This window comes from Echinops telfairi, unplaced genomic scaffold, assembly GCF_000313985.2.
Source record: "Echinops telfairi isolate 266 unplaced genomic scaffold, ASM31398v2 ScPeMD7_4;HRSCAF=17, whole genome shotgun sequence".
In the NCBI taxonomy this organism is placed as follows: domain Eukaryota; kingdom Metazoa; phylum Chordata; class Mammalia; order Afrosoricida; family Tenrecidae; genus Echinops; species Echinops telfairi.
This window is the reverse complement of record NW_022103900.1, coordinates 19,408,711-19,428,992: the sequence shown is the minus strand read 5'-3', so window position 1 is coordinate 19,428,992 and position 20,282 is coordinate 19,408,711. Positions and strand designations below refer to the sequence as shown.

Sequence of the window (20,282 nt, the reverse complement as noted above, 5' to 3'; positions counted from 1 at the left end):
GGCGCGGCGCATCGGGTTACAGTGGCTCCGCCCGCCCCGGAGTGACATTGGCGCGCGCCTCTGCGCCAGTACCTGGGCCCAGGCTCTGATTCCAGGGGGGAGCAGCCACTCCGCCCTGGCTGGAGGAACGGGGTGCTGCTGCCGATTTTCTCGCGCGAGAGGATCAATCTCAGGTGTGTGCTGCTTGGGATCCCTGCCCCCCCACCCCCCACCCCCGCGCCCCTAGACTGTAGGGGAGTATGATCCCTTTCCCACCCGCGAGTCTTTGGGAACTCTGGTATTGGTGCTGGGAGACGGCGGCGGGAAACTCGGGGGTGGGGTGGGGAGGGAATTAGAATTCTTCATCAGCGGATGAACTTGTACTTTAGCAGGATTTTGGACAGGTTAGACTCCTGGGATGGGCTGGGGGAGGAGGATGGCACCCACCTCCTCAGTAAAGTGGCAGGATTGTAGCTAATGGGAACTTGACTGCAAACTTTTCGCTTGTGGCTGGCCGGCCCTGGTCGGCTAAGAATTGGGATTCGACGATTCAGAAGGGGCCGGAGGCTTTGAGAACCTCACCTTCTGGAGTGAGTGGGACAAGCCTAGGAGGAACTGGAAGGTGTAGGGTGTACTCTGATGAACTTCGAACAGCTTCCACGCCCGCGTAGTAACTTCACGATGCAAATGTAGATTTGTAAAGGGTGCTTCGGCAGAAAGGTGCGAGCCCGGTGAATGGAGTGCTTACTCTTAGCAGTTGGTCTCTGGACAGGCATCCACCAGGGGCAGGGGAACTTTCGCGCCCTGAACAGCATTCCTGAGGCAGTACAAAGTAATTTACAAGCATTGATTCTCATAAAGCCTGGGTGGCTAACCCAAATTATGCAACACATTATAAATATAATAGGAAGCAATTATGAAATCAAGTCATAAAAAAAGCTTTTTGCCAGTGGTTAATTTAGCTAAGTATATAAATAAGTGAGGTAACAAAGTTGGTAAGTCACACTGTCTTTATTGCTTAAAACAACACAGTATAGGTATAACTCATGTTCCAAATTTAAGCAACAGTCAAGTTTTGTATTGGAGTGTGTTGAGGAATGGCAGCTGCCACGTTGGGGCCAAGTACTGCTGACAACCCTAGTTTTGAGTCTCCGCCTTTTTGCTGGCTGTCCATCCTCAGTTGGATACCATTGCCTATCATATCATGTACTCGCTGGTAAAACATGTTATGCTGATGTTGGGACATCCACCCCCCTTCTTCCTCATTTCTCTTAGGATCATCATGTCACTTGACAACGCTCCCCTCATTTTACCCATCAGCTCTTCAAATCAATTCGTGAGTTCAGCAATCAATTAGTGAATAGTGGACGAGAGATGGTATTTTCTTATGTCGGAACCTTGTTGCATCTGTCCTGATAGCTCACTCAGGCCCTCTGTTTTACAGAGAACTTCTAAGCAGTGTGGAAACTCTGTGACCATTTCATTTCTTCTTATTTATTAAAAGCTTCAGTAGCAAGGTCCTATAGTCAATGAGATGGACACTGTGATACCAATTGTCAGTGAGTTTTACCATCCCATTGGGATTTGGGGAGTTCTTAGATATTACAAGCGATCAACCTGCTCTGCTGCTCCCTGAAAAGTTGGAGGGCCAAGCCCACTCAGGGGTGCTTCAGAAGAAAAGCCTGGCACTGTGTCTCTGAGAAACCAGCCATCAAAAATCTTAGGCAGCGCAGATCTACTCTAATACATGTGGGGTTGCCATGAGTCAGAATCAGTTCTACTGCCACAGGTTAGTTTTGCGAACTATTTGATCTCACTATAGATATTTAAAAGTATTTTATTGTCATGTATAAATTATAATGTCAAACTATTAATTCTGAACATATCCTCTTGGGCATTTTCCGTCTTTCATCACGAGGCTGTAAGTTCTGTGAGAGGAAGGCTTGGTCTGCCTAGCACACTTTCATATCACTAAATGCTTGCAGCTGGTGGGGCTAGCTTGTGATGCAGGTAAAAAGCCAAACTCACTGACATCAATCAAGTTGATGCCGATGCTTAGTGACTCTGTAGGACAGGGTAGAACTGGCCTGATGGGTTTTCCAGACTATAACTCTTTATGTGAGTAGAAAGTCTTGTCTTTGCCCTGAGGAGTGACTAATGATTTTGAACTGCCAACCCTGCAGTTAGTCACCCAACAAAGAACCTTAAGCCACCAAGGCTCCTGAGCTTGTAATGAGTATCTTTTCTCAATGAGTGAGTGACTAAACTGTGGGACACACTCTAAATTGGGGTGGGGGGGGGGAGGCTTTGGTTCTAGGAGGGAATGGCCCTTCTTATTACCCTATATATGGTTTTAGGCAATAGAGTTAAATTTCCTGAGCCTCAGTTTTCTCATTGGTAAATGATGTAACATGTAAAATAGAGACATGCATGATAAGCACAAGACATATTCAGAAAGGAAAATCGGAGCCAAGAATGCCAAACCACATCCACTGTTATTGAGCCCAGTCTGACTTATGCCCACCCTACAGGTCAGAAGAAGAACAAGGCATTTCTGAGGTTGTAAGTCTTTACTGGGGCAGATAGCCTTATGGTTCTTCCTTGAAACGGCTGGTGGTTTCAAACTGCTGACCTTGTGGTTAGCAGCTCAATGTGTAACTCAGTATGCCACCAGGGCTATATAATTCAGCATGTGCATGAGTTTTCCAGACTTTTTTGGGTCTCTTTTTAAGTGTGTGTGTGTGTGTGTGGGTGCACTCATGTGGGAGAGGGGGAGAGTTCAGTGGCTGGATGGTTGTCAGAGAAGGAAAGCCATTTCTAGGACCATTATCTGACTTCTCTTTACTTTTTAATGTGGTTTTTTCCCTCTTAGGTTTTCTAAAACCTGGTTCTTTTTCCTTGTCAGCTCCCAGACTCATGGGGTTGTACTATGTGCAGAAACATTTCAGAAAGAGTACTAAAATACAGCTATTGGTGTTTACTCATGTGAAGCAAAAGAGAATAAAGGTAATGAAAGGCGCAAAGCAGAAGCCAATCTATGGGTCTAATAACTCCCAAGAGCCATTGCCTTTTCTAATCTGAGACCAGAAGAACTAGATGGTACCTGGCTGAACACAGTAGAAGATCCCATAGAATGGGAGAAAAATGTAGAACAAAATCCACATTCCTACAGAAGGTCACATAGAGACCAGATACTCTCCTGCCCTAAGGTATTTTTAGGTCTATTGCTTTAAAATACCCTTTGCATTTGGATTTAAAATAGTCACCTTTTAGCCAAATAATAGATTAGTTTGTATATAAACAGTATCACATCTGAGTGATGTTTTCTTTAGCCAATCAATTGGATGAGAAGGAAAGGGAAGCCAGATCTGTGGAAACAAAACAAACAATGGAGAAATAATGTCGACACATTGTAAAAACTGAACCAGTGACAGGGAACAATTTGTATAAAAACTGTTAAGGCAGAACCTATTTCGCTGTATAACCTTTTACCTAATACACTATGAAAAAAACACTATGTGTTTTTTTAAGAAAGAAATTAAGAGTTGATTTTGAAGGCCTGAGGATGTTTAGATAATAACTGTGGTCAGAGTTTGCCCACAGTTCTCATTTTCTGGTCTGGCCTGGGGAGAGACCAAGGTTCTGATTGCTTATTTTCTAGGGTTTTCATATTTTGTTAGAGGCTCTTACTGGTTCTTTGGGTAGAATACTTCTTTCTATATCATATCTGTACTCATGCTCTCCATTTTCCAGTTGAGAATTTTATGTCGGTTCTTTCAAAACCAGAGTTTTGATTTATGCAGTAGGTTAAACTTAATTTCAGATTTTAATTAGTCCAGCGTTGGGTTCTATTGATTCACTAAAACTAGTTAGTGTGGGGAAAAAAAACTAGTAATGGAATCTTTTTCATTCCCACCTAAGAATTTATTATGAGATACACATTAGCAAAACTTTAAAACATTATTTAAGTGGCATTTTAAATTTTCAAAATAAATAGAAATTCTTACCAATGTGCTTTATTTGTTTCTTTGACACTGACGTACTGTTAGAAGGTAGGTTATTCTTGAACCATATTTAAGTTAGATTTTCTGATGCTTCCTAGTCTTCAAATAGTGGTATGTCTGTGGAATCTCAATTTGATTCTCTACAGCTGTCCTTTTATACAAGATGGTACTATGAGGGGGAGGACCCTATAAACTGTACTATGTGAATTTCATAAAATAAAGAATCTGAAAGTTAATATTGTCATGTGAGATGGCCTAAGTGTGGTTGAGGGAGCCCTGGTGGTTTAGGGGTTACAAGATGGGCTGCTAACTGCCAGGCCTCCTGTTTGCAACCAGCAGCCCCCTGGCAAGAGAAAGGTCAGGCTTGTCCAGTTAGTCTCGCAAACTCACAGGGGCAGTTCATCCTTGTTTCAAAGGGTCACCAGAGTCCGCCTTGACTCGATGGCACCGAGTTTGGTGTTTAAGGTTTTTGTTGTTGTTGTTGGAAGTGTGGTTTGAAGACTGGGATGATTAGTGCTTAGAAAGCTTTCTCATTTATTTTTAATTCCCCGGGTAGGAACTTGAGATGGCTATATTCCTATGAGAAACAAAAGTTTCTACTCAAGGTAAAATTTAAGGAAAAATTTGGTGAGGGTTTTAGACTGTTATTATGATTTCAATAACATAGAGTACTCTTTAAACTCAATTCCAAAAATAATGAAAATAATATAACCCAGAGCCCCAGGTTCTTAAAAGGGCTTTTCCTTTTATTCAAATGGAATAAACAGTTTTTTTGTTGTGTTTCATTATAGTGATGCCAAAACGGCTTTGATCCTGCATGTCACTTCTCCACCCTTCCGTGCGTCACTCTGCTCTATTGGCTCACGTTTTAATCCTTGTCTTTGAATTCACCGACCTCCCTAGTCTTGCTCCAGTATTAGGGTTCTCCCCTCATCTTCCTTGTGAGGCAGCCCACAGGGAAGGTTCCCTGCATCTATCCTGTAGGAGGTCTATGACTCCCAGTGGACTCGGCGGCTGTTGGCTTGCTTTGGGTGTCTTACTCCTGGAGTTCGTGGCTAGTACAACAGCTAGCAGGCTCACTGGATAACCCAGATCTCAGAGAGTTGAGTCTACCCAGAGGTGCCTCAGAAGAAATGCCTGGTGATCTATTTTTGAAAAATCAGTCTTCAAAATCCTATGAGGAATAGTTCTCTGACGTCCCCAGGGTCACCCAGAGTCAGTGTCAACTCCAGGACACCTGGCAGTGGTTGTGAATCTTATTCCTGCTGCTGCCCTTACGCTAATGTGTTTCCTCTATGTCACCTTTCTCCGAAATCAACCCAGTCCTTGAAGGCCCTGACCATTAGCCACTAACTTCATGATGCTTTCCCACACGACTTTAGTCAGAATTGGTTTGTCCACGTCCTACGCTCCTTACTTTTCTTTTCATGCCACTCATGAACCTTTGTGTAGTACTTACTGGGAGCCTTGGTGGTATAGTGGTCACTCATTGTCCCACTAACTGCCAGATCAACAGTTCGAAACCACCAGGCAGCTCCATGGGAGAACGATGAGACTTTCTACTCCGGGGAAGAGTTACAGTCTCGGAAACCCACAGGGGCAGTTCTATCCTGTTCTTTAGGGTCCACTCAGGGACAGTGAGTTTGGACTTTTGTTTTATAATTAGTAGAATACATGAATCAGTTTCTTTCATGTATCAGATCATGCAGGGCAGGGGCTGGAAGTGAGACAATTTTGTGGACCTCACATGCCTAACTTGGGTCCTTTTGCACAAGGCAGCACCTAATAAACAATAATTGTGTGCATGATCACCACCTAATCCATTCAATTCTTACCTACTCGATAAATATGGGATACAAATGGGCTAGGCGTGACTGTACAGCCGATCAGAACACAGGCAGATCCACTGCAGATACTGTCATTAGATATTTAAGGTTATTTTTACCCCCAGTCCTTCCCTTCTTGACCTATTTGTCAGAATTGATAACCCCAGGATTTTTGGGGCTGGGGGTAGGGAGAGAGGAAACGACTGCATGTGAATCCACGTTATGAAAGCAATCCCCTTTGAAAGGCAGTGGAGAAATCGACACATGAATCATCACGGGATCCTCACTGAGATGCCACCCCCCTTGTTGGGACTCCCAGAGCGCTTCACGTTCTGCCCACCCAATTCAATCGCTTAAAGAATATAGAAAAATCAATTCTTATTGAGATACGTGATAATATTATCACCCTTATCAAAGGGCACAGGATTCTCAGGGAACGGAACCTCAGTGTAGGGTCTGTAGTCTAGGGTGGGAGAAGGAGCCCTGGAGGTGTAGTGGTTACTGCTAACTGCAGTAAAAAGGGTTAGTCTCGGAACCCTGTTGTACAGAGTCCCGGGGGCACTAGGACTTGGCATGGACTCCATGGCAGTGAATGTGGTTTTGGTTTTTGGAGGACAGAGGAGGCTTTCTTCCCAGCATCTCTGAAATCATGTTAGCCACGTAGCTGTAGCAGTGGTCAGTCCCTGAAAAATGAAATCATTGACCAGCATGTATTGAAAGCCCATAAAAAGCTTCAAGGGCTTACAGGGAGTTTGGTCTTGGCTAATGGGTTATGTTTACTTCTGGGCCTCACTTTTCCACTATTTTCTCATTTTGGAATCCCCTTTCTCCATCCTCTCCAGATGTAGCATTCACATTGGGAGGTCACTGCACTCCTTCTGCATCCTCCAGGCGTATTGGGGTAGGGATTATCAAACAACCAGGCTTTCATGTTTTCCCTCTTTTTGCTTGTCGGTATCAATGACTGATAACTGAAAGCTTGACAACTTGAACCCACCACCCACTCCTTGGGAGAAAGATGAAGCAGTCAACTTCCGAAAACGTTGGAGCCTTGGAAACCCTCTGGAGTAGTCCTGCGCTGTCTTAAAGGGTTGCTCTGAGTTGGATTGGACAAGGTGCCTGCCCCAGCTCACCGTTCAATAACTTGTATACATGTCTAAGATGCACAGATTCACAGAACTTTGAAGTGGAGAAAGTTTTTGAGCTCTCACTCAACCCTCTCTTTTTATTTATAATAGTAAATTATAATGATCACTTTCATTTACTGGTCTACCTCAAAGATATTCTGGGTTTCGTTCCAGACCACCCAATAAAGCAAATATTCCAATCAAGCAAGCCACATATGTTGATTTGATTTCGTAGTGCATCTAAAAGTTATGTTTACACCATCCTGTCATCTGCTCAGTGTCAATTCAATGACAGTGGTCTTTTTTTTGACTTTTCTCCGTTTGAAGGCTGTTAGGTGTATAATCGCATTATGAAAAAGTTTAAAATATTGTGAGAATTCCCCAAACATGATACGGAGACATAAAGTAGGGATATACTGTTGGGAAAAGGGTGCTGGTAGACTTGCTCAACACAGGGTTGCTGTGAACCTTCCATTTGTGAAGAAAGGCAGTAAGTGTGAAGCTCAATAAAACGTGGTACACCTGTTTTGCACAGTGATCAGTGCCCAGGCACTGCGCTAAGCACTTTTGCATTGTTTCATACCTCTGCAGTGAAGCCTGCAATAGAAGGAAGCAGCCCTGGAGGAGTTACGTGTCTCACCTAAAGTCACCAAGCCATTTTCTGGTGAGACGGAAACCTCCTGGAGAGCTTTGCAAAGCAATCCTAGGATCAAAAGAAAACCCCGGTCCAATTCTGTCGTGTATTTCCTGTTTGGGGCTACTTTAGATTTCACTGCCTCCCCTGCTACATTGTTTCTCTGAACACTTACACTTCCGAATATTTTACTGCGGATGTTGAAATCGTGCAAACAGTTGAATGCACAGCATGTTATGTCTGCCTAAAGCAATATTCCTTTTGGTTTGCCTTTTAGGATCCCATGCAATTGTTAAAATCCTTGTGCCAACCTGTCATTGTGTGTCTTTTCCACTTCTTCATGGAGCCCTGGTGGCGCAGTCGTTAAGTATATGTCTGCGACCCTAAAGCTCAGTGGGTTGAACCCTTCAGCTTCTGCGTCGGAATAAGATATGGCAGAATGGTAGTCTTCTTCCATAAGGAGTACAGCCCTGGAAACCCCGCTGGGCCGGTCCAATCTGTGGTCCACAGTCACCAGACTAGGAATGGACTTCACAACAAAGAGAATCTCCCCTCCTCCCACCACAGGGGCTGTTGAATGATACTGAGCAAACAACACAGACCCATTGGAAGTACATCCCAATAGATGCTGTCCAGTGTCAGTCCTATGGCAGTGCTTTTGTCTGTTCTACAAGCCACCTTTCCCGTTTCCCCCATAGTTTACGGAACATCTTCAGCCTCTTCTTTTTTCCCTCACCTGTGCATTCTTTATTAGGACCTAATTGTCATCGTCGTTGTTATTAGTTGCTGGTTTAGAGTGATTCAGCGGGACCCTATGTACTCCATGTACCATGGAAGGAAACTGCTTAGCCACTGCACTACCAGGGGTCTAAAGTCAAGGGAAGACCTGACCAATGGATGACTGCCCAAACACAACTGAAACTGATTTTTGGCTCAGGCTATAATCTTGCTTGGTGAGTGGCTTTCCTCCACTTCACTGAGGCTCCCTGAATCCTTCCATTTTGTGGCCTTGCCATTGTTTAGGGCATCATTAATTGCATTCAGCTAATAGAAGGCTCACGAGAAGATACTTATCCACTTACGGCAAGCTTAATCTTAAAAGGAATGCGTCCTTTCACAGGAGCCTGAGCATCTGTAGCCCAGACAGCATTGATCCACAATGGAGGTTGGCAAATACGAAATTGCTGGGAGCCTAGGAAGAATAGGAAATGCAGTTTTGGTCCAGAATTAGCAGTGTCTTTCACAGTCTCTTTGGATTCTGTTATATTGATGTCATGTCTCTCTGTTTTGCCCTATTCTCCACATCATCTCTGTTTCTGAATCCATCAGCTTTATTATTAACTTTTAATCTAGCGATAGATCCTTTCCCTAGTATTCTGCTCCCCCACCACTTCAGACACCTTCTTGATGTTAGTTGCCACTCAGTTGACTCCAGCTCATGGTGACCCGAGACATGTGGAATAGAAACGAATGGCGCCATTGGTTTTTCCTTGTGGACGCTGGTTGCTGAGCCTGTCTTCTGAAGTGCCTCTGGGTGGGTTTGAACAGCCGATCTGTTGGGTACTAGTTGAGCACTTTACTGATTGCACTGCTCAAGGATACTTTATCAAATTTCTCCATGTTTAACTTCCTTTTTGAATATATACAAGAATGTTCTAGATTTCACCTCCACAAAAACAAAGACCCAAAAGCTAACTAGTCCTGCTCCCTGTACTCCCTACTACCTAAATATTCACTTTCTCATTTTCTTTAAGTTGTGCTTCTGAAAGTACACTTCACATGTAGCTTCCCGACTTTGTCCGTCTTCCATTTACTTTACAACGGTTGGAAATCTGACTTCGACCTCAGGTGATTCTGTTCTTGTTAGGATTAGGGTGTCCTCCTGTGTGCAAGTCAGTGGAAACTTTTAAATGGGAATTTATGCGATTCTGCTCATTCCCTGTTTCGTGAAACTTGAGTTTCACAAGGCTGTGGGAACATCCTGTTCCTCTTTTGAATTTCTTCTAAGTTGGCGCTTTTCAGGTACTTTCCCTTCATACTAACATCCCCAGGGTCTGCCCTTGGTTCACCTTCTCACAGCAGGTGATTTCCGTGATCCCAATGCAACACACTAAACCAGACCTCCTGACTGCACTTAGATTGCTTATGGGACATTATCTGGCGGTCCCACAGACTGGATAGGATTCATCATCTCCTCTCCTTCTGTGCCTGCCTCAACTTAATTTCACCTACTCATTCAAGGACAGTACCATGGTCTTTGCATTCATCACCTACATTAGCCCTTCATTCATTAAGTTGAATGATGACCTAATATTAATTACCAGGCATTTTTCTACATGTTGAAGTTATCATTGGGCAAAACCAGGTACAGCCTCCTGCAGAGTTTACATTCTAGTGGAGAGAAAGATAATGACAAGAAAGAGAAAGGTGAGATTAGGAGAGCTGTGTGCTTCTCATATGATTCTCAGAGGAGTTGACATTTGAGTGTGGTGTGAATGACCCGGAGGAGCTGGCCAAGTAGTGATGAGCAGGGCGGTCCAGGCAGAGGGGACAGCTGGTGTTAGAGTTTGAATTCTATGGCCTGTGAGTTTGAGGAGCAGAAGAAGGTTAATAAGCTTGAAGCTTCGTAAGAGGTCTCTATATTAGTGTCTGAGAGCCTACTATAGCAAACTACTACAAACTTGGTACCTGAAACCAACAGAAATGCTTCTCTCACAGTCCTGGAGGGTGGAAGTCTGAGACCAGGATCCCCGGAGTTTGCTTGCTTGCTAATAATCAGATTGGGCGTTCGAATTCACCAACCTGTGCATTGAAAGAAAGGCCTGGTAGCCTACTGTAGGAAAATCGACCACTGGGAACCCTGTAAGCACAGTTCTACTCTGACGCTGAGGGGTTGCCAGGAGTTGGAATAGACGGTGACTGACGGTGGCGATGGGCTGGAATCAAGGTGCTAGCAGGGCGTTTCTCCCTCTGCAAGCTCCAGGGGAGAATGTTCTAATTCCTGGAGGCTGCTAGCTTTCTTTGACTCAGGACCTCATCATAGCAGCCTCTACCTCTGTGGCCATATGTCCTTCTCTTTTTGTGTGTGTTGATAATCTTCCTCTGGTTCCCTCTCATAAGTGTACATGTGATTACACTTAGGGCTCATGTGCATAATCCAGGGTGATCACCTCACTTTCAGATCTGTGACTGAGTCATATGTGCAGGTAACGTGTGTTGTTTGAAGGACTGTTGTCGTGGACTGTTGTGCAGATTCGGACCCAGCAGTCTAAGGGGGCAGACTGGAACTGCCCCGCGCAGTTTCCTAGGCTGGCAGCTCTACCACAGCACGTTACCAGGCCTTTTGGCCTTCCCATCGGCAGCTGACCCTTCACCTTTTCATTACTGACTTATTTTTCATTTGTAAGATGTGGTTAGTTTTTTAATTTTTTCCCCCCGAATAGTGTGTCTGCTGAATCATTGGGTCTTTAAATTTTTTTTCTTAGATGTGATGGATTTTGTGAAGTGTTATATGTTCCAGCGGACTCGCTGACAGATTAGGTGGTATGAAGCCATGGGAAATAGGCCCACTTGAATATTATCTAATCCCAAACACTGCACTTTCTCCCTTACACCCCACCCCGCCCAGCCCACTGCCATGGTGGGGTCGGACTCAGTGACCCTATGCGTGGCTCCCGAAGCTGTAAACCTTTGCGGGTACACAGATAGCCTCCACTTTGCCCCGGGGAGCAGCTGGTGGGTGAAACACCCACCTTATAGCTAGCAGTTACATGCTCTCCAGACCGCTGACTGTGCTAGTGCACACTGTGGACAGGCAGTACATACATTACACACTTTCTCTCACTTAAAAGATGTCCAGAGAGAAAAGTTTTACAAAATTGCTCTTCTAGGATGCACCCCACGCAATAACTTCTATCCACAGCAACGTGTCGTCACCGATGACCTTTCCACATTTATACAAGTTTCTGCCTCGGTACCAGTATGTATTATATGTGCGTGTGTGTGTGTGGACCTTAGGAGCCCTGGTGGTGCAGTGGGTGACACGTTGGGCTTTGAAGCCACCAGCTGCTCCTCAGAAAAGAGACGTGGCTTTCTAGTCTGCAGAGAATTGTAGTCTCAGGAACCCACAGGGGCAGTTCTACCCTGTCCTACAGGGTTGCGAAAAGTTGGTATCCACTACATGGCAGCGAGATTGGTTTGGTTTCTGATAAGAAACCCAGAGGCAGAAAATGTCAGTGGTGCTTGCTTTTCCCACTGCTACATCACAGCTCCCCAGTTGAGGAATTGGTGGCATTAGGAGCAGTCAGTCCTTCCCACCATGCACAACAGATGTGCCATTGTCTGGTCTTGCACCCTCCTCACAACTGCTGTGATGTTTGAGTCCATTGTCGCCGCGATGTTAGTGCATCTCATTGATTACTCAACTTACCGCGTGTTCAGGAAGGAGAAGCTTTAAAAGGCAGGCAAGGGATAGATCCTGAAGATTTTATAAGCAGGAAGGAGGTTTAGATTTCATTTCAGGATGATACAATTGATGGAGAGTATTGTGCCCATGAGTACAATGATGTGAGGTCCCCGTGAAAGTATTTCTCAACCTCTTTTTCTATTAGCCTTTCAAGAAGAAAAATGGAAATTAATTTAAAGTTTTAATTAAAACTAATTTTAAATTAATATCATTTAAAATAAAATGAATGTTTAAATTAATTTTAATTCCTTTCTGGTGAGAGGAATTGAATACTAAGAAGTAAGAGGATTTTGCTTAGAGTTAAGCTTTGGAGAATGGCACACCATTGAAATATATAAGAATCTATCTGCCCTCCTCCCAACCATATTACTCTTGACTGCTGAAAGTAGAATTCCAGAGGAGGGGAAATTGGATGGAGAAGTCCAGGTAGAAGTCTTTTTTGGGGGGCTTACCTGAGAAATTATGTTTATATGTACAAGCATTGTGATGATGGTAGAAAGAGGTGGGTGAATGCAGGAATTGAGTTTTTTTCTTTTCACATAGAGTTTGTTGACTGGAATTGTTGATAGTTTAGTTTTGGTGAGAGAGGGCAGAAGAAGCCAAGCAAAAATGGACATTTTCCTTGACAAAGGAGCTATGGAATGGAGAAGTTGAAATTTGCTAGTCTTATGTTTGAAAGAAAGTATAAAGTATTCTGCTCTGGCTTTATAAAGTTTGCAGTGCTCATTAGAATTTGCACGGAGATAACAGACAACTGAAAAACAAAAACAAGCTGATCCCAAGGGCTCAATGGAAAGTAAAGGTATAGAGAAGAACAATGGCAATATTTGTACAAATATGTCAGAAATAATTGATATATGGTTTGTAACAAGAGTTGTAAGTGCCCTCAATAAAATGATTTAAAAAAACCTCAACCCAACTCACTGCCAGTGAGTCTATTCCAACTCCTAGCGAGCCTGCAGGGCAGAATAGAACTGCCCTGAGGGTTTCCAAGACTGCGGCGCTCTACGGAAGTGGAAAGCCCCGTCTGTCTCTCAATAGGCTGCTGTTGGTCGGCGCCATCCAGTGGTTCCTGACTCAGAGAGACGGTGTGAACAGCATGACGCACTGCTGGGCCCGCCATCCTCGCAGTGCTTCTTACGTTTGGGCTCATTGCTGCAGCCACTCTCTCAACCCATCTTGTTGCGGGTCCTCTTCTTTGTCGCTGCCCCTCTATTTACCTATCATGATATCCTTCTACTGGCCTTTCCTGATAACATGTCCAAGGTATGGGAGATGACATCTCACCATCCTTTCTTCTAAAGCAGCGGTTCTCAACCTGTGGGTTGCGACCCCTTTGGGGGTCAAATGACCCTGTCACAGGGGTTGCCTAAGACCATCGGAAAACACATAAATATTTCACAATATATAACTACATAGTGTTTTGTGATTAATCACTATGCTTTAATTAAGTTCAATTTGTAACAATGAAAATACATCCTGCACATCAGATATTTACATTGTGATTCATAACAGTGGCAAATTTACAGTTATGAAGTAACGAAAATAATTTTATGGTTGGGGGGCACCACAACATGAGGAACTGTATTAAAGGGTCACAGCATTAGGAAGGTTCAAAACCACTGTTCTAAAGAGTGTTCTTTTGACAGTCCATGGTACTTTTAGTATTCTTCATCCATTGGATACATGGAACATGGAGCATCTGGGAGAAGTCTTGTTAAAGAGCCAGGAGTTGAGGACCTGTTGGTGGTACTTACAGCTGCATGAGGTAACTTAAGAAGAATGCAGTAGATAGTGCAGGGGCATTGACGCAGTCTTTTGCTTAGATGAGGAGAAGATGCCAGTGGGATGAGAATAGTTACCAGATGATTTCAGTATCCTTGAAGTTACAAATTCAAAGTAAGAGAGAGTTATACACTGTCAAATGTTGCTAAGAAGTATAGTAAGATAATTAGTGTTGCATTTGGTCAAATAAAATCATTATGGTTATGGCAATATAAAATATGGTTCCAGTGGGGAGGCTAGGGCAAAGAAAAGCTTCTCTCACACACTGCCGTGGTGTGGATTATGACTCACTGTGACCCTGTAGGACAGAGTAGAACTGTTCTTTTGGGTTTCCAGGAAGGTAAATCTCTACCAGTATAGAAAGTCTCTTCCCCCTCGGAGAAGCTCGTGAGTTCAAACTGCTGGTCTTGAGTTTAGCAGCCAAATGAGTAACCCACTACCCCACCAGAGCACCTTGGGACAAAAGCTGATTGGATTGGATTATAGAAGTAGCAAAAGTACTTACAGTCAACTCTTTCATGAAGGTTTGTTGTGGAGGGAAGCAGAGAAATGGGATAGTGCTTAGAAGGGGAGATTTAATTATAGGGCGGGCGGAATGGATTGTTTAAAAACAAAGAGTAACTACATATTTGTAAGCTGATAAGTAGAATGGGGAAACTGATAAAATTCCCCTTAAACCATGAAAGGATCCTCAATCAAGGGCACCCATGGCAGGATTTATCTTTGCTGGGTACAGAGAGACTTTATTCTTACTAAATGAATAGACAGCAGAGACATTGAGAGCGGAGGCAGGCAGGCCATGGGTTGCATCTCTGTACCCAAAGAAATATAATGTTGTGTGGTAGGTTAATGGGTGAACCAGCTTTGAATGGAACAATTTGAAATGGTCATTTTGAAACATTATGGGGAAACATAATAGGATTGCTGGGTGTGTTAAACTGGGTTGACGAGAGAAACTAATTCAAGGACACTCATATGTGTAAGAGAAAGCTTTATATCAAGAGGTAATTAAATATCAAGCAAACATCACAGGTAAGTCCAGAACAAGTTCATAAGTCTGATACTAGCCCCTGAGTCTGATACTAGTCATAAATCCCACATGCAATGGCATAGAATGCAGGGAGATCACAGGCTGGTGGGTGCAGAGTCTTGTGGATACAATGGTGGTGGAAGCATCACAGGGCCCATGCTGGTCTGAGCATGACTCACCAGCAGGAAGTTGAAGCAGAGAGGGGAGGCTCCCAGGACTCTTCTTATCAAAAGGCCACACCCACAAGGACTGTGACCGATTGACAGGCTAGACTCCACCCCTTCCCTCTGCTTATCAAGTTGGCTTGAGATTATTTCACTACCACACTGCACAGTGCAGATTTCCCAGTAGATACTTGTGACCATCAATTTTTGTTCTTTAAAGTGTGTTTATCTTGTTGTTGTTGAGAACACACACAGTACCACATGCTCCAGTGCAACAGTTCTCATGTGCCCATCTTAGTGGCACTGACTGCATTCTTTGAGTTGCACAATTGTTGCCACCCTCCTTTTCTGGAAGCCACCTGCAGGTTCCTGGGAGAAATGAGGCTTTCTACTCCCGTGAAGAGTGACAGTCTCAGAGACCTGTCTGTGCCCTGTCTTAAAGGATCTCTGTGAGTTGGAATCCCCTTGATGGCAACGGGATATAGTTTTTAAATGAGCATAATGATCTAGGTACACTTTTTTTTTAATAGTTAAACTATGGTTAGGTTTTAAGAAGATTGTTTTAGGGCAGTAATTTCAGGGGTTCATTTGTAATGCATGGTTGAAGAAAGTCTAGAGTTCAGTTGAATATTCAATTCTGTTCTGCATTTCCCTCCTTTTAATGAGAGTCTTCTATGGAGTCTTTGATCGAAATGTTCAGCAGTTGTATTGGGCATCGTCCGGTACGTCTGGGCTCCTGGCAAAGGAAACAGTTACTATGGAGGCAACAAGTCACCCATCTGTTTCCTCCTCTAGCTCCGGACGTTCCTTTCCCTGCTGTCCCAGGTTAGTAGAGAGCAAGTGTGTCTTGGGTGGCCGCTTGCAAGCTTTTCAGAGCCCAGGCACTAAGAAGTGACGTAGGGGGCAGAATAGAAATGCACAAGATGTTCCATGAAAGCAGGATCCTAAACTTTCAAACAAATAAAGCAAATCCATGAAGTGTTTGGTTGTACAGCAGCTGTTTTTTGGTTATTGTTATTGCACCTATATCTGTCAGACAGCTTCTGCCAATTCAACTTTTCGACAGCAGTTACAATAAAGAATTATTTAGCCCCACCTTTAATATATGTGGCTGTTTTGAAACATTCTGGGAAAATGTAATAGTATTATTTGTGGGGCAATACACAGAGCCCCTTATGTGACCATACATTTATAGTGAGTCCAGTCTGCATGCTTTTTTTCCCCCTTCGGGTATTTTCTTCAGCTTCTTGGATGACAGTATGAGCAGATGGATAAATGGTCTTAACCAGTTTGAGGATTGGCTAGACAAGTAAGAGGCAGGATGAGAGAAGCAAGGGACTCAAAGATATTTGTAAGGGAGAGATTACAGTGACGGACTTTTATCCTAAGCTGTACAGGAAGGGAAATGAATGTGTGATTGATAATGGATAAACAGAAGGGTCAATGGATTGGAGAGCCAGGTGATGTCAAGGAGGTATTGGGATGGAAACACCAGAGTAGATGAGCTGGATAAAAGAGAAGGTAGGATGCTTGAAGTCTAAGTTTCAGAGTTGGTGCTAATATTCATGTAAGAGTGGTGGGTGCTGTGAGGTCAGAGCGAAGGTCATTGGTGGCAGTGTGGTTGAGGAATTGGAGCATCCAAGTGGATGCAGAAGACAGCATCGATGAGGACAGAGATGAGTTTGCAATCAGAGGCAGTTCAGTGCTCACTAAGGTGGATGAAAAACCCAGACCAAAGTCAGTGCTGTGGCGTCAACTCTGAGGGACTACAAAGAACAGAGTAGTCCAAGGCTGGTTTCCAAGGCTGTAAATCTTTACAGGAGCAGAAAGCCTCCTTTTTCTCCCATGGAACTTCAGGGAGCTTGGCAGCCCTACCCATGGCATAAGAGAATAAGATGAGGCATGGACTTCCAAACATGTTTGCTAAGTTTTTAAAGAAGAGAATGTGGGAGAGATAACGGAGGGACACTGTAGTTTCTGGGATATGAGCAGTGTTGTTATTCAAATAATTTAACAACTGGTTTGGGATGGGGAGGAACACTGGTAGCCCAGTAGTTAAAACACTTGACTGCTAACCAAAAAGTCAGCAGTTCGATTCTACCAGCCACTCTGGGTGGGGTGGGGTGGGGATGTGTTAAGTCTGATTGTGTAAAGAGTTACAGCCCTGGAAACCCTATAGGGCAGTTCTACTGTCCTATAGGATCTTTATGACTTGGGACTGACTCGGTGGCAGTGGGTTTGATTAATGAAAGGGGACCCACAGAGAAAGGTCTTTTTGCTCAGGAGCAGGGCTCCAGGATCCTTTGTGAAGCCAAGAATTAACCCCCCACCCAAAGTATATGATTATAATTTTATTTACTTATTATTTTTTAAGTAAAAAAAATCAAAGGAAAAGAAAACAAAACAAAAACAGAACAAATTAAAAATAGATTAAAAGAGAAAACAAATAACAAGATGTTACATTTTAGCGTCTTTCTATATTAATTCACTTTACGATTTACTCTGCAAAGGGCTTTTTCCATGCCTGGTCAGTGGCCCATGGGCATTACTCCCCATGGGGTTTCTGCAAATTCATGTCGAGCTTTCATTGTTCATAGTCTTTTCTGCAAACAAGGTGCCCAGAATTTAAGCTCTAGCACATTTTTCTCCTCTGGTCTTGGATTTTGTTATTTATAATCCTTGGATCCCACAGGCAGCTGTGCTTCTTCCACGTGGACTTAGCTGTCACCTCACTTAGATAGCTGCTTGTTTCAAGTTAAGCTTTTAAGACCCGCCCCGCCCCCCACCCCCCAATGTTATTCTTTCTGATAGCTGGGCTCTATTTCATTTATCCAGCACACTTTGCGAAAGCACCCTTATCTTCTGTGGTCCCTATGAGGCTAAGTACTGAATGGGGCACATCATTAGAACTGGTGTTAGGTTAGGGTTTACAGTTGATTGCGAGCTCAAAATCTATTCATATATATATACAGTGAACCCTCGTTTATCGCGGTTAATCGGTTCTAGACCCTATTGTGATAAATGAAATTCCACGAAGTAGGATTCCTTATTTGTAAATCAAATATTTTCGTAGTTAGAGCATAGAGGAAAAAAAAACACCCTTTAGTCACCATTACACTCGTATTACCCAATTTATTAAACGAAAAAGGGAAAATACAGTAAAACATTTTGGACATTACAATTATTATTTATTATATTATTTATGGCATCTAGTTTACAGTATTACATATTTCACATACAGTATTATTATACATAGTTCTTACAAATACTGTAATCAATAGCCTATGAAATGACTTAAGGGATGTACTCTACAGGTGGGTTGCCGTCTTTTTCCTCTGAAGGAGCGGGTGTAGGCAGTGGGCGCTGTTACACAAAAACCGCGATAGAGTGAAGCCGCGGAAGTCGAAGCGCGAAGTGGCGAGGGTTCACTGTATATATATATGGTGTATGTAGAACCCTACTCCACTTTAGTGGCAGGATTTTCAACTTCTAGAAGTAGACTATAATAGACCTTTGTGGGGCCTTTAATAGTTCTAATAATAGTATCATTAAAACTAGCCACTGGTATAGAAGGACTTAGACTATTTTGGGGATCAGGCATTAACTCTTTAATAGCTGGATCTTGGGAAGGAGCTGGCTATAGAGATGATTTGATTTAGTGACTGGTGCAGGCTTCCCTATTACATGTTCTGAAATTAGGCTGAAATAGGAGAGTAAAAGCAGCCTTTCATTGAGGTGACCTCAGGACAACCGTGTCATTAGAATCAACCTTCAAAATTCAGGCAAAATCATGTCTTCTCTATGTTTTCGTGGTTCAGCCTTGTGAAAAGAACATTCAGGAACGAGAGCATGATGGATTTTCTTGAAAGGTTTTGCGTTCCCGAGGGCTGAGTGGGGAGAGCAGGGTGGGAAGGTGAGAAAGCGGCGGACTGGGCCTCTGGTGATGTTTGAGGTGAATGATTGTGAAACGGGTTGCCATTCCTCTTGTGATGCCGTGGGGGAGTGAGTCCTGGGGGAAGCTGGGTGGGAGTCATGTGGCCAAGCTCCTGGTGGCCAACAGGAGCAAAAGTCTCCTCAGAGTATATTCATAACCACTTGGCATCTGCTGATGGCATGATAGAGGCCCCCTTGGGGACTGCTCTTAGGTAGCCACCAGCTGGAGGTGCACTGAGGGCCTTTTTTTTAAGCTCACAACGTGGTGTAGCCTGTGGGGGAGGCGTCTTCTGTTTAGCAGAAGCTCAGAACTGCTGCTTCTCGGGATAATTCTCCTTGTGATACTTCTTGCGAAGTGCATTTGGACTTTGTGCTGTCCTTTACGTTGACGTTGTCTTCGTCTTAGTCTGGACCCCCGGCCTTCCTTGTCCTACCAGGTTCCAGACCTCCTTGCGCCTAGCTTAATGCCCCAGCACTGCTCTGGGGGCTGAGGACACATTTTAATGTGGTTCTCTGGACTCCTCTTTGGGAGGATTAACTCAACATGTACAAATGGAGGAGTCCCCTGGTGTAGTGGATTAGGCATTGAGCTGCTAACGGCAAGGTTAATAGCCTGAAACCACCAGGCACTTTGAGGGAGAAAGGTGAGGTTTTCTACTCCCATGAAGACTTAGCCTCAGAAACCCCAAGGGCAGTACGACTTTGTGCCATCGGGTCGCTATGAGTCCGAATTGACTCGATGGCAGTCAGTTAGGGTTTGGGGTTTTACTGACTAATGCAGTCCTTGTTACACAACTTAGGCCCAATAAATATTTGTGTGCTCTCTCCTTGCTTAGAAGACTTTATTGATAATTCATTGCCTACAATTCACAAATTTACATTCCTTTGTATAGCGTGTGCCTGGCTCGATTTCATCAGTTTGTTACCTAAAGCTATTTCATCCCCACCCTGTGGTAACACTAAGTTCCCGTGTTTTTGAAAGTGTGATGTTCACTCACTGATACCAGTCATGCCTTTGCTCGGCTCCCTGATGAACCATCACCTTTGAGGTAAACGTTGCTTGCTCTAGGAACTGTACCCTGATGATACCCTTCTCCTTTAGCAGCGATAATTAATCTCTTAACTCCTTGTCCAAACCTTATTTGTAGCACTTGTATTTACGTTAGAATCTTCTCCTATAACCTGTGAGTTATAGGAGAACCCTGAATTATTCATCTTTGCTTACCCATTGTCTAGCACTGTTTGACAATAACGATGTCTAATACATATTGAATGAATGAACATTCAGTGCAAACTTGAGTTTGCATATTGCCTTTTGTGGAACCCAAATTATAT

The 20,282-nt window shown here is 43.7% G+C and overlaps 1 protein-coding gene across 1 annotated transcript in view; it reads left to right on the top strand.

Annotated features, from left to right (window-relative positions):
- Positions 1 to 91: 91 nt before the first annotated feature.
- GPD2 (glycerol-3-phosphate dehydrogenase 2) overlaps positions 92 to 20,282 on the top strand; it is a 212,070-nt gene continuing 191,879 nt past the window's right edge. The window contains exon 1 of the mRNA XM_004703929.2: positions 92 to 173. The gene's annotated coding sequence lies outside the window, so the exon portion shown is untranslated. The remainder of the gene's footprint in view (positions 174 to 20,282) is intronic.